This window comes from Sapajus apella, unplaced genomic scaffold (genome assembly GCF_009761245.1).
Source record: "Sapajus apella isolate SASKATOON/1434 unplaced genomic scaffold, GSC_monkey_1.0 scaffold9, whole genome shotgun sequence".
In the NCBI taxonomy this organism is placed as follows: Eukaryota; Metazoa; Chordata; class Mammalia; order Primates; family Cebidae; genus Sapajus; species Sapajus apella.
This window is the reverse complement of record NW_022436949.1, coordinates 33,362,843-33,375,956: the sequence shown is the minus strand read 5'-3', so window position 1 is coordinate 33,375,956 and position 13,114 is coordinate 33,362,843. Positions and strand designations below refer to the sequence as shown.

The 13,114-nt window shown below is 34.1% G+C and overlaps 1 long non-coding RNA gene across 1 annotated transcript; it reads left to right on the top strand.

Moving 5' to 3' along the window:
- The first annotated feature begins 4,110 nt into the window (after nt 1-4,110).
- LOC116551222 lies at nt 4,111-11,984 on the top strand. The gene is made up of 2 exons (XR_004268779.1): nt 4,111-4,299; nt 11,808-11,984. It is a non-coding gene; the product is annotated as an uncharacterized LOC116551222 (long non-coding RNA).
- The last annotated feature ends 1,130 nt before the right edge of the window (nt 11,985-13,114 follow it).

Genomic DNA, 13,114 nt, shown 5'->3' with positions numbered 1-13,114 from the left:
TAAATTCTGCTTATAAAGTACACCAAAACATAATGGTTTGAAACTTAGTGGCTTAAATAACTTATATTTTTGTCATAGTTTTACAGCTCAACAATTTGGGCAGGTCTCAAGGAGATAATTTTTCTGCTTCACATGGTGTCATCTGGGACAGTCACTGAGTAATATTCGGCTGGCTACTAAGCTCAAGTTTACAAGATGATTTCTATTACCTGAAAGGTGCCTTGGTGAAGATGACTGGCAGCCTGGTCTAAGCCAAGCTCCTATTTCTACCCAGGTAATCTCAAGGCCTTTCTATATGGTCTTTTCAGCTGAGTATTCAATTTCTAAAATAGCAGCTGTGGGCTCAAAGAGTGAAAGTTCTATGAAAGTCTAGGCTATTAAGCTGCAAAGCTATTTAAACCTTGATCTTGGTAGCTACTACATGTCACTTTTGACATACTCCAGTGGTCAAGCAATCAGTAAGACCAGCCCAAAATCAATGAAAGAGAAAGTAGAAAAATTTATTTTTTCCAGTTTCTCCACTTTTCAATAGGAGAGACTGTAAAAATAACTTACTAAAATCATCTGGCCAAAATATGTTTATATTTTTCTCACATGAACACTTACTCCTCTCAATGTCCCCAAATGTCTCATCCAATGCTGCTTTCAGATAAAAGTATAGGATCTCTTCGCTCATATCAAGTCCAGCTGGGGTTGAGTTTCTTCAGCCATGGTTTCTATGTTAGAAATTTCTTGATTAATGTCAAGTGTTGCTTCCTTGGTCTTGGCGCCCTGCTCTGATTTTACTTTCCATTTTCTTAGTTAATGGCAAGGTGTATATATATGTACATACATATATTATAGTTAACATATATATACTATATATATATTCCTAGTTAATATATATATTCCTATATCATATATAATTGTATAATATAATAAAGTAACCTATAATTATATAATATGTTATATATAATTGTATATATTCAATATATATAATATAGTATATATAATATTTATATATATATATATATAATACTCTCTCTCTCTCTCCCTCTCTCTCTCTCTACATATATATATATATATATACATGTAATTTATTTTTAGATGGAGTCTTACTTTGTTTCCCAGGCTGAGCTGGAGTGCAGTGGTGTGGTCTCAACTTGCTGCAACTACCGCCTCTTGGGTTCAAGTGATTCTCCTGCCTCAGCCTGCCAAGTAGCTGGGATTAATTACAGGCATGCACCATCACACCCAGCTAATTTTTGTATTTTTAGTAGAGACAGGGTTTCACTATGTTGGTCAGGCTCGAACTCCTGACCTCAAGTGACCTGCCTGCCTCAGCCTCCCAAAGTGCTGGGATTACAATCGTTAGCAATCGTGCCTGGCCCACCCTTTTTTCTTTTTTCAATCCAAGCTTATAAAATACTTTCTTAAGCTTCAAGTTTTCATCCACTGATTCAGACAAAGACCTGCTCTCAGTCTCTTTTCTTTGCAAGACAGAACTTCCTCTAACTGTACTTCAGCGTCATGGTGCTGTAGGGAATTGATTAAGAGTCTTAGGTGTGTTTTGGCTAGTTGAAAGGATGCACGAGCCATAATATACTCATTCCTATCTTAAGTTATTCGAAGATTTAAACAAAAAAAATCTTACAGTCCAAATTCCTGATATTTTTACGCTTTATCTGCTTTAATTGTAGTGCATTGATTATTGAGCATTTGCACTAAATCCACTTTTTAAGCATTAATATGTGTATTGGGGAGAAGCTAGGAATGATAAATCATTTAATTTTTGAACAGAGGTCATCCTAGCTCTTTTATATTGTCTCTAAATTCTACTTGAAAGCTGATTTTTGTTGTTACTTTTAATTTGTTTGTTTGTTTGTTTTAGCTTATCTTTCTCCACCTATACCTTACTACAAGCAGGTAAAACAAATCCATGGTCATATGTAGCACCCAACCTGGAAGTCCCCATAGCTACAGACACTTGTTAATGAGCAATATTTTCTATTATCCATGTGACCATATACAACACTTTTACTAAAGCTTCTGCCACTTGGCTAGTCTAGGCCAACATAATTTCTTCTTTGTACTGCTGCAATTTTCTTTTATTTTCATATAACTAGGTCTTAATTCAATCTAATCAATTTTCCAAACTGCATATAAAAAGAATCATTTAAAATGCAAATCAGATCAAATTTTAATTTGCTTAAAGAAATTATTCATGAATGCCTGTCTTGTTTTTTTAAATGAAGTCTCAAGTTTTTAACAGGGCTCACCTGGCCCTGAATAATGTGGCCCTTGCTTCTCTCTCCAACCTTATTTCCTGCCTTCTACAAATCAACCCTGCAAGTAATCTATTATATACCAAAATTAAATGTTTTTCATTTCCTGAATGACTCCATTATTTCTTTTTATGCTACGTTTTGTACAAAATGTTCTGTTTTACTGCTACTTCCACTTCCATCCATGATTCATTCACCTTGCCAAATTTTTCTCATTGTGGAGAAAATTTCCTTTCACTAGCCTTATATGATGCTTTTGGGTGGAGATTACGTACACTTTATTCAAACACTTTATCACAGAGTATTTTAAATGAATTTTGCACTATACTGTATGTGCCATAAAGGCATGTTTTCTGTTATTTTCATTCATTGTGTTTTATCTAACTACTAATGCTGAATCATTTACTTAGTAGCCTCTCATGAAATATTTGATAAAGAAATAAATTAATGCCTACATGAATTGTGTACTGTATTTCTGAGTGAGTCATGATTATTTGTCCAGGTTATCATTTGAATTATTAGCTGTATGAATAGAGTATATAATGTTCACATTTACCATTGTTAACACAGAGATTTGTCCCTACTTTTACTTCTCATATTTTTCTCTTGTTATTTTGGACCTCACTCATGTCGGATCCATTCCTACTGGTCATATTAAATAGACTTTTCTCTGTAGCTTCTATGTAGTTGCCCAGCAGTGTTCATTCCAGGAGCAGAAGGTCATTATGTCCTACAACAAATCTAAATTTTTGATCTCTTATTAGTACTCAAATTGTTTTATTTTTATCCAGCTTATATACATGTTTTCTAATGCAAAAGAACAAGAAGGGAGTGTTTTTTCAATGTTCTACAACATCCATGGAAATATATGTTGCAGGGAAATCTGGTGTAGCTGTATTACTATCAGATGAAGTAGATGTCTGGAGAATAAATCCTCCAAAGAAAGAGAACTACACTTGATAAAATCATCAATTTCCCTGGATATTTTCATCAAAAAGGGTTGTATAATCATCAAAATATTTAAATTACAGCAATATGTAGAAAATGTGTTTCTTATACACAACTGAAAGGAGTTGGATTTTAATTAAAATCATTATGAGGAAATAAGAGATTGGAAAGATGGCCAAATAAACCCCCATTCAATTTTCTTTTTTCCAAATGTGAATATCAGTTAAAGAATGACAGATAACAACAAATGGAAAAGGAATTTAAAGTCATTCTGGATTTCATGTCTCTGGAGACTGTCCCTCTGGTCTCCAAAGAATGACTAACTTGGTACTTACAGCTGAAGAGTGGAACATGATTGCACATACTTTGTTACTGGCTCAAAGGCAGTATCTGGGAATTAAATATATTGTGACTTTTAAAATAAGATTATTTCATGTATGTAATGGACTTCACGGAAAAGTGAAAAAAAAAATGTACTTGGGACTTTGTTTACATAGGTTGATCGGTAAGAAATGAATCTGGTTTCTCTATTAGAGTTCTGTACAAAACATAGGATAACATAAAATTTGAATCAATTTTTTACCATATTAAAGTGGTTAAAGCAAACTAAATACGACCCGAGAAGAACTCCATACTTGTGCATTTGGGTCCTTGTAGATGAACGGTAACCTAGCTTAATAGACAAAACTGAAAATCTAATTTAGGAGTATGCAGCTGTAACAATAACTGGATCTTGGCCAGTTCCAGAGGCAACACTTCAACCACTTATAGAATGCTAAGTGTTCAAATTTTGTTCAAATAGGGCAAATACCAACCTGTCACCAATCCAGCTGATTCTGTACCTCACAGCTGATTTCTGTAAGTTGTTTCCCCCTTCCCTTTTTTTTTTTCTGTAAATCTTCTTCTACCACTTGACTGCACTGAAGTCTTTGTGAATCTGCTATGATTGTGGGGGCTGTCTGATTTGTGAACATTTCATTGCTCAACAAAACTCCTTTAAAATTAACGGGGCTGAAGTTTTTCTTTTATCAGTATGTAGGTGACAATTTTTAAATAGACGACAGAAAAATCTCCAATAAAAATTAAGGTAATTATTTTAAAAAAACTGAAAAGGAAGTGATCATATCTTTTCTGATCCGTCATAAGACATGGGCGTTTTCATTATTTCAAAATAATGTTGTTTTTTTTTTCATATTGATTGTTGCAATTTATACTCTCATCATTAATGTACGAATTTTAATTTGTGCTTCCCACACTAATTAGACTTTGAAGATTTTACCTGAACATGTTGCATTTTTTAATATTTTGACTGGCTTGGAACAGATTTTCATATGCTTAATTTCCATATCAACTTTTTCTTTTGTAATGATCAGCTTTTTTCCCTATTCCTTAGTTTTTGTGATTGTCATTGTTTTTTTGCTCTCTTCCTTTGTTTTCATTATTTATTTGCACATAGTTTAAATGTCTGGGACACTATTTCTTGGCTGATATATATGTACTACAGTGTTCTTTTTGCTGCTGGTTTTTCATTTGAGTTTGAACTTTAATATATTTTCTGTCATAGTTTCTTTTCTGATTAGGCTTTCATTGTATGTCTAGAATAGATTATATTTTCTACTTTTTTAGGTATCTATGTGTGCAGCTTTAAAAACTTATTTATAAATTATAATTTTAAAATATATTCTTAAGTAACTTATTTTTTCTTGCTAATATGAATGAAATTATTTTCAAGCTATGTATTATATTTTCTAAATGATTACTATTAGTGTGATAAATATTTTTCATTGATGTGTGTTGGTCCAATATCTAGAAACAATGGAATAATTCTGATTTCCATCCTTCTTTCATTTTTGGTAGATTCTCCACATAAACATAAATATTACTAAATGTATTTTGATAAAATATTAATTATTAATAGCATTCTCAACTATGTCAAACTGACAAATATTTATTTTTGTATACTTTTTTAAAGTTTAAAATGCCATTATGCTTTGATAAACTAAAAGATAGTTTAGGCCATCTTTCTATTTAATTAACAAAAGCAATATTTATAAGCTATAAATATTTGGGTAAAATTTGTAATTTTATATTATACACATATAATATTAATATATATATTAATATTATATATAATATATTTATATATATTATATATATTAATATAATATAATATAATATAATTTATATATATTATATATATATAATATATATATATATAACCTTTTACATATAACATATATATAACAAATGTGTATATTATATACATGTACATAACAAATGTGCATATATATATATATATATATAAAAATATAAAATGTACACCAAAAAGGCATCTGAGACAAGTCTCAAGCAATTTGGAAAATTTATTTTACCAAGGTTAAGCATGTGCCTGTGACAGCGCCTCAGGGGCTGCTGATGTCATGTGCCCAAGGTAGTCAGGGTACAGCTTGGTTCTATACATTTTGGGGAGACATGAGACATCAATCAATATGTGTGAAGGAGGACACTGAGGCAGTGGTGGGGGGGATTGGGGAGTTAGGGGTGGGGGCTTCTAGGTCATGGGTAGATAAGAGACTTATGAGTCCTTGATCAGTCTTCTACTGAATACACAATTGTGTCTGGCTCATTGAATCTGCATTTTTAAATAAACAGTAGCACAGAAGAAGCAATCGGATATGCACTTGTCTCTGGTGAGCTTCTGATGGATGACTTTGAGCTCTGTCTGTCCTCTTTCCACAAGGAATTTTCTCGTGGGCAAATTGTGAGGGAGGTTTGTAGCTTTTTTTTTTTTTTTTTTTTTTTTTGAGACAGAGTTTCGATCTTGTTACCCACGCTGGAGTGCAATGGCGCGATCTCGGCTTACCGCAACCTCCTCCGCCTCCTGGGTTCAGGCAATTCTGCCTCAGCCTCCTGAGTAGGTGGGATTACAGGCACGCGCCACTATGCCCAGCTAATTTTTTGTATTTTTAGTAGCGATGGGGTTTCACCATGTTGACCAGGATGGTCTCGATCTCTTGACCTTGTGATCCACCCACCTCGGCCTCCCAAAGTGCTGGGATTACAGGCGTGAGCCACCGCGCCCGGCCGATTTGTAGCTTTTTATCTTGTAGCTATCTTATTTAGAAGTAGAATGGGAGGCAGGTTTGCCTGACAGTTACCAGCCTGACTTATCCTTGGCTTAGTGATTTTGGTGTCCTGAGAGACTTATTTTCTTTTCATATATATACATATGAAAATTTATATACCTACAGATATACTCATATATACACATACAGATATATTTTTCATATATATGAAAAAGTATATACACGTAGATATATACATATATGTGTCTTGGACATATATGTGTATATCTCAGTGAATATAAATTTTCTTTTAAATGACATTGGCTTCATGACAGCAGAGGGAGGAGGTATTAACTATAGCTTAATATTAAGGATTATTAATCTTTCATTTTTTCTTCTTGAGTCATTTAAAAATTATCTAATACTTTCATATTTCTATAGGCTTTCAAACTTACTTGTTAAAGATGCCACTGCATGCAGAAATAGTGACCATATCTGTATTTATCTCACATTTTAATTTTTTTTTTTTTTCTGAGACAGGGTCTCACTCTGTCACCCAGGCTGGAATGCAGTGGTACGATATCAACTCACTGCAACTTCTGCCTCCTAGGTTCAAAGGTTTCTCCTGCCTCAGCTTCCTGTGCAGCTGAGACTACAGGTATGTGCCACAATGTTGGGTAATTTTTGTATTTTTGGTAGAGACAGGGTTTCACCATTTTGGCTAGGTTGATCTGGAACTCCTGACCTCAAGTGATCCACCCACTTCAGCCTCCCAAAGTGCTGGGATTATAGGCATAAGCTACCCTGCCCTACTCACATTTTAATTTTTAATGTTCTTAGTCTGTTTCTTCTTCCTTTCTTCCTTCCTTCCTCTCTTTTATTTCCTTCTTGCTTATCTTTCTAGAGATGTGTTTAAAAATAAAAATCACAAGACTGTGCTCTCATTTTCTGGAAACTGCTTGTGCAGAGAATGGGATCAGTGAATAGGTCAGGGGTTATCTGTAATTGACCACTGTTAAGCAAACTAAATGAAAATTATCTCTTTGCTGTTCTGGAAAGATCAAGAAAAAGTACAGAAGAGTAGTATTGAACCAGAGAAATAAGCATTGCTAAATGACATATCTATTCATGTGTAGCTGACTTATCCATGAGTTAATTCCGAGCTCATACATTCTGTTCTTGCAAATTGTCAGCCTATACAAAAAGTTTTGATATTTTTTAAACATTCCATGAGTGATAAAGGCTCATCATTGAGGGTAGTCTGTGTTAACTGAAAGATTGACATAAATTCTAAAATGGCATTGTCAAAAAATAAGAACTTATCAAAAAGAGGATCTTTAAAAAACATCTTTAGAAAGGTCATTTATAACATTCTTCTCCAACTTTCTAGTTTGTACTTTTGTTTGTGAAAGCATTTTTCACCATCAGATGAGCCAGAAATAGTTATCTGATACCAAGTGAAAGACTGCATGCTCAATGCTCTTGCTTCCAAAGAAGGCTTTTTGGATGAGCATCAAGACCTTTTAGGGATTGCAAATATTTATTGCAGAAAGTATAAGTCGGTGTCTTAGCTGCAGCAGAAATAAAACTTGAATGGTCAATACGTACTTACGTGCTTTTTAATGTTCTGAACTCTGAAAAAAATAGAGAAATTCTACATACACAATGTGGAGGCTTTTAGTCTGCCTAAAATAGAATCATAATAAATTCATAAATTGGAAATATTCATGTTTGAAGCCCATATTGAGGAATTCATCACTGTAGACTCTTGAATGTTTTGCCTCTCCTCTCTTGCCTTTTAAATTTTTTTATCATATTTTGTCTCAGTATGGAATAAACAAAAATATCTGTAAGGAAGGCCTAAGACTAAGACTCATGCCTTCTAAAGCTAATATTTATGGAAATGAAGAAGAAATAAGTGGTGCAACAGAAAGATCACAAAATTTTGCAGAGAATTTTGGGACATGATAACCCTTTATCTAAAACATCACAATGCACAGAGAAAGAAAAAAAAAACACACACACACACACAACTAAATTCTGTTGGGCATGTGTGTATGTAGAAGGTATTCAATATAGACATATAAAAGCTCCTGAAGATGAAAAAACATTTTGCTTCCTGAGTGGGTGAGGTACAGTCATGGGTTTGTGGATATTTTCATTAGAGAGCAAGGCACTATTTTGAAAGACTGATATGGTACAGGAAGCAGAGACTATAACACAATTTTGTGAGCCTTTGGGATGTTAAATATTTTATCCTTCCCTTCTCTTGACTTTAAGCAGTAGAGTTCATGGAATCAGCTGGTGGGTCTGAACTAAGCAATAATGAATCCATCGGCTTTTGTTATTCTAACTTGTATCTCTAAGATGCAGTGGCCTATACAAACACTGCTTTATACTTTAGAGTTAATCTCAGTGTTCATCTAAACCTTTGTTTTTGAAAATACAGTATTAAAATAATGAAATGTACTTGAATATAAATGTTTGCAATGTAAATTATATCATATGTTATCTGAAATCCAGCCTATGTGAGCTCAAAATTTTATAACTTTATTTCTACTTTTGCCAATTTCAGTTCTCTAAAATCAATTTTACACAACACTTGCAAAAAAACAAGGCTCAGTTATTCTTGCAAATCTAGCTCCTCAGATTGCTTCACAGTTCTCTGCTTTATTTTTATTTTTATTTTTTAGAATAAACAGTTCCAACTCTCTATCTTCTGAAATGCTTAACTCTGTTTGTTCAAAACGTTGTACCAAGAGAGTAATGCATCAGGAAAAGGCTAGAAATTTTCTGAAGTTTCCCAAGCCTATCTCGGTTACTTTTTTATTTTGTTTTATTTTTTTTTCCTTTGTTTAATGTGGTCGTGCTGTGAATGGAACACTACTTTTTTGTTGTTGTTCATGAGTAAGTTGGGATTGGAAGTTATCAAAATAAAATCAGTGATTCTGGAAGCAAGATATAAACAGCATAAACTAGCTTTTCTCCTTTTCTAAATGTTAGAGAAAAAGGCTGAGTGAGCATCAGTCAAAAACTTCTGTAAAGAGGAAAGGATGTATGATGGCATTCGAGAAGTTCATGTGTCAGTTGCTGGTCTTTGCTCTCAGGGAAAATACAAGTAAAAGAAAAAAACACCTTTTTACATGGAGTATGAGGTCAAACAGTCAGAATTAGTAGTCTATTTGAGAGAAGAATTAAATATTTTAATATAATTTTTTCCTATATTTTTCAATGTATATATATTTGATAATTATAATCTGATCTTATCATACTCAGAAAATGAAAACCAAAAATACCAAGAAGATGATTTCTTAGAGATTTAGATTAAATCAATAGCTAAATTATAAAAGTAAATATTTGGGAGGCCATCTTTTGCACAGTGTGCTATTGCCTTCAAAGAAGAATATATGAATTTGCATATTTGCAAATTTGAATATTGCAAAGAAGAATATTTGAATTTGCATTCAGAGCTTTTGGAGACTGTATTTTATTGGCAAGAGAATGTAACCAAGTATGTTTTCTGGACCCTCTAAAACTCTAATTGTTCCGTGTGTGGAAATAGAGAACATCTTTTCTGAAATATTGTAAACACTACCCTTTTAGGAAAGGAAAAAAGGACAAATACGCAGTAGGTCCTTGCTGTTACACAGCAAAGCCACTAACCTCACAGCACTTTTTTAAATTTATTTTTTAAATATAGAGATTATATTTTCAAAAATAAGCAAGAAATTCAATAGAAACTATCTAAATGTTTTGTTTCTAATATTAAGACTGTAGGCACAACATATGGTATGAAAATATTGGCTAATTTTTTATGGACAATGTTTTGAATGAACAGCCTGTCTCTCTATTATCTACTACTTCCATTTGTATGAAAATTTGCTGAAACTACTATCTATTATAGAATATCACCAGCTTTATTTAATAAGAGGAGTTGCTAGTCAGCTGCAACATAAAATGTTTTGCTTCATGAAGCAAGTTCAGATTTAGATTCAAACTCATTAAATATTTCAAGAGTGTATTATGATAACAAACTAGAGGACAAATTGCCAGGCTTTACTGTTTGGAAAATTAGGGAGCAAGAATGATTGATGTAAGTCCCTATGGCCTTTAAAGATAAAAGTAAGTTTACATAAAACTAGAGTTATGCTAGCGAGTAGAGAAATACTGAACGCTATTACAAAGACAGGTGAATAGACAAAGACATACAGCTCAATATCCCAATGCCATAACAGAAATTCTGGAAGCAGTTAACTCTTGTAGCTAAGACAACTCATTGTTCAAGAGCAATGTTAGATATGCTTGGGCCTTTCAAACTGATAGAATAAATTAAAGTAGATTCCTGAGTGTTGTCCTTCAGGTTACACCTTGCACACCCAGGAAATGTATACAGAACAGAAAAAGGTGATAATTTATGATTTCAGTATATATTCATAGTAATCAAATTTAGTCCTTTGTTCTGTGGTAGGCAAAAAGGGTACAGAAAGGTTAGAAATAGGTTTGAGAAATCACAAATGCAGGGCACACCATTCCATTCTGACAATTCAACTGAGAAAGTTCTAGAATTTAAACTTTTAAACAGGAAGTTGTTAATTAAAGCTACTGAAAAACTAACATTCTTCTAATCTCTTATATACTTCTCTAATGTGAATTACCCAGAGGCACAGAAGAATTGAAGAGTGGGGATTGCTTCCTTCCATATAAGTAGTTCAAATGCAATGTTTAATTGCCAGGTCTTTAGAGAAAAGTATGGGGTGACATCAGTCAAGTCTTCCTTGACCCTTTCTCTTTGTCCTACAAGATAGAAGTGACTATTTAGAAGAATCACAAGGATACCTCTTGGATTGTGGCTCAACTGCTGCTGGATATCAAACTTCAGAGGATTATTTAAAGGTTAAGCTTGTCAACGACTCAGTTCCTATAGTATTGCCCTCTATTGGTCACGGCCTATGGTCAATTATTCCAGTGGTACTTTTCCATAATGTTTGTTATAAATAGGAACATGTTCACTCTAATTTCACTTTCCTCAGGACCCCCTTGCAATCCTAAAAATTATTGAAGACCACGAAGAGCTTTTTTAAAGTGTAGGTTTTATCTACTGATATTGATCATACTCAAAGTGGTGTCCCATCACTCTTGTACATTAAGACACATGTCACCCTCGTTTGGAAGCAATGAAAAGCATGGTTTTTTGTTTTGTTTTGTTTTGTTTTAAATCAGACAGTAGCAGCAGCTACTTAAAAATCTTTTTTCCAAGCATTAGCGAGTTATGGACTAACAAGGGTTGATATGGAACAGAGAAGAAATTGGCAAAAAAAAAAAAAAAAAAAAAAAAAAAACAAGTTCAGTCAGTAGTAAGTTAATATTTAAAAACAACACAAATGAACTATTCTTATGATAAATTATCATCATTTGAGAAGAGTTTAAGGATGTTAGGAATATTAGTAGGGTAAGTAATATTGGATCCAGAAAAAATGCTATTTAAAAATGACTTTTTAATCATGATTTTTCATGGAGTTTAAACTTTCAGGAATAGCTTTGTTAACATGGATTTACAGATTCCTGTAAGACTTCCAAAACATTTTAAAATCATAACCACCTTTTCTGAGGATCCAGCAAGATGGCAGAGGTAGAGCAGAAGAAAAAGCGGACCTTCCGCAAGTTCACTTACCGCAGCGTGGACCTGGACAGGTGATGGACATATTCTGCGAGCAGCTGATGCGGCCGTACAGTGCGCACCACCAGCGGCGGGGCTGAGCCCGGGCCTTTGGCGGAAACAGGACTTGCTGCTGACGCGCCTGCGCAAGGCCAAGAAGGAAGCGCCGCCCATGGAGAATCCAGAAGTGGTGAAGACGCACCTGCGGGACATAAGGTGATCAACCTGCCTGAGATGACGGGCAGCATGGTGGGGGTCTACAACGGCAAACCTTCAACCAGGTGAGGTCAAGCTGGAGATGATTGGCCTCTATCTGGGAGAGTTCTCTATTACCTACAAGCCCGTGAAGCATGGCCGGCCGTGCATTGGGGCCACCCACTCCTCCTGTTTCATCCCCCTCTAGTAGTGGCTTTGCTAATAAAGGCACACAGATCTCCAAATAATAATAAAATAAAATCATATCCAAAGATAAAACAAGTGCTGCTTCTGCTGCTATTACTGCTACTACTACCAACTATCATTAATTGTCCTCCCGCTATTGTTTTGAGCCTTTGTTTTCTTAGTCAGATGTGACCACATGCTTCTTCATTCCTTTTACCAAAGAAGAAACTGAGCAATGTGACCAAGAACACGAAATAATAAGTGCAAAGATGAAGTGAGCTCTACATGAAATGACGGTTATTTTCATCTTTCAATGGCATTTGTTCATAGAATAAAGTATTAATGTTCAAATACTTCAATAATTTTCTGAAGTGTCTCATTCTTATGCTTCAAATATTATATTTGGAAAACAATGACTGCTCCACCAGAATAAAAGGGTTTCTGACAGATTTAAATAGCACAATCTATGGAAATCCTTTACGAAATTTAAAAATATACATGGAGTCTTTGTAACTCAATATGAAGTTGAGCTTACCTAGAAGAAAAATGAAAACAAGTAAATTTATTTTTGTCAACTTAGTTCAGGGTTCTTAACAAATCCTTAAATTTCTCATCTACTCAAAGGCAGCCAGGTGCAGTGGTTCATGTCTGTAATTTCAGCCACTTGGGAGACAGAGGCAGGAGGGATTGCTTGAGTACAGGAGTTCAGGCCTGTATTGTGCTATGATTGCACCTATGAATAGTCAGTGCTCTCCAGCCTGGGCAACAAGGCAAGACCCCATCTCTTAAAAATGTGTTTT